Genomic DNA, 1992 nt, shown 5'->3' with positions numbered 1-1992 from the left:
AGGATGATGGATTCATCCTCATCCTTCCCAGTGTCTAGGATTATAAAATCAGCAGGGATGTAAAGGCCTTCAACCTTTACTAACACGTCCTTTACTAGTCCATAAGCCTGTTGTCTGCCATCTCTAATAAGATTCTAGCAGCTTGCACCTCAAAGATCCCAAGTTTCTCCATTACAGAGAATGGCATTAAGTTTATTCTTGACCCCAGGTCACACAGAGCTTTCTCAAATTTCATGGTGCCTATGTTACAGGGAATTAGGAATTTACCAGGATCCTGTTTCTTTTGAGGTAATTTCTGCCTATCCAATGCATTCAGTTCATTGGTGAGCAACGGAGGTTCATCTTCCCAAGTCTCATTACCAAATAATTAGGCATTCAGCTTCATGATTGCACCAATGTACTTGGCAACTTGCTCTTCAGTAATGTCTTCTTTCTCTTCAGAAGAAGAGTACTCATCAGAGCTCATGAAGGGCAGAAGAAGGTTTAATAGAATCTCTATGGTCTCTAGGTGAGCCTCAGATTCCTTTAAGTCCTCATTGAAGAACTCCTTATTGATAACTGAGCGTCCCAGGAGGTCTTCCTTACTGGGATTCACGTCCTCTCCCTCCCTTGTAGGTTCGGCCATGATGGTTAAATCTATGGCCTTGCACTCTTTCTTTAGATTCTCTTCTGTATTGCTTGGGAGAGTACTAGGAGGAGTTTCAGTGACTCTTTTACTCAGCTGGCCCACTTGTGCCTCCAAATTTCTAATGGAGGACCTTGTTTCATTTATGAAACATACAGTGGCCTTAGATAGATCAGAGACTATATTTGCTAAGCTAGATGGATTCTGCTCAGAATTCTCTGTCTGTTGCTGAGTGGATGATGGAAAAGGTTTGCTATTGCTAAACCTATTTCTTCCACCATTATTAAAGCCTTGTTGAGGCTTTTGTTGATCCTTCCATGAGAAATTTGGATGATTTCTCCATGAGGGATTATAGGTGTTTCCATAGGGTTCACCCATGTAATTCACCTCTGCTATTGCAGGGTTCTCAGGATCATAAGCTTCTTCTTCAGAAGATGCCTCTTTAGTACTGTTGGATGATTCCTTCAATCCATTCAGACTCTGAGAGATCATATTGACTTGCTGAGTCAATATTTTATTTTGAGCCAATATGGCATTCAGAGTATCAATTTCAAGAACTCCCTTCCTCTGAGGCGTCCCATTACTCACAGGATTCCTTTCAGAAGTGTACATGAACTGGTTATTTGCAACCATGTCAATGAGTTCTTGAGCTTCTGCAGGCGTTATCTTTAGGTGAATGGATCCACCTGCAGAATGGTCCAATGACATTTTAGATAATTCAGACAAACCATCATAGAATATATCCAAGATGCTCCATTCTAAAAGCATGTTAGAAAGACACTTTTTGGTCAGTTCCTTGTATCTCTCCCAAGCTTCATAGAGGGATTCACCTTCCTTTTGTCTGAAGGTTTGAACATCCACTCTAAGCTTACTAAGCTTTTGAGGAGGAAAGAACTTGGCTAAGAAAGCCGTGACCAGCTTATCCCAAGAGTTCAGGCTGTCTTTAGGTTGAGAGTCCAACCATATTCTAGCTCTGTCTCTTACAGCAAATGGGAAAAGCATAAGCCTGTAGACCTTGGGATCAACTCCATTGGTCTTAACAATATCACAGATCTGCAAGAATTCAGTTAAGAACTGAAAGGGATCTTCAGATGGAAGTCCATAAAACTTGCAATTCTGTTGCATCAGAGAAACTAATTGAGGTTTCAGCTCAAAATTGTTTGCTCTAATGGCAGGGATTGAGATGCTTCTTCCATGTAAATTGGAATTAGGTGCAGTAAAGTCACCAAGCATCTTCCTTGCATTGTTGTTATTTTCGGCCATGTCTCCTTCTTTTTCGAAAATTTCTGTCAGATTTTCTCCAGAGAGTTGTGCTTTAGCTTCCCTTAGCTTCCTCTTTAGAGTTCTTTCAGGTTCAGGATCGGCTT

At 41.0% G+C, this 1992-nt stretch overlaps 1 non-coding gene across 1 annotated transcript; it reads left to right on the top strand.

Moving 5' to 3' along the window:
• Window positions 1-1387: 1387 nt before the first annotated feature.
• On the top strand, window positions 1388-1495 carry LOC148573661 (small nucleolar RNA R71). The gene has a single exon (XR_015906833.1). It is a non-coding gene; the product is annotated as a small nucleolar RNA R71 (small nucleolar RNA).
• Window positions 1496-1992: the final 497 nt, after the last annotated feature.

The sequence above is a fragment of the Arachis ipaensis genome, chromosome B2 (genome assembly GCF_059453495.1).
Source record: "Arachis ipaensis isolate K30076 ecotype BB chromosome B2, ASM5945349v1, whole genome shotgun sequence".
Taxonomy (NCBI): domain Eukaryota; kingdom Viridiplantae; phylum Streptophyta; class Magnoliopsida; order Fabales; family Fabaceae; genus Arachis; species Arachis ipaensis.
This window is presented reverse-complemented; position numbering and strand designations above follow the sequence as displayed.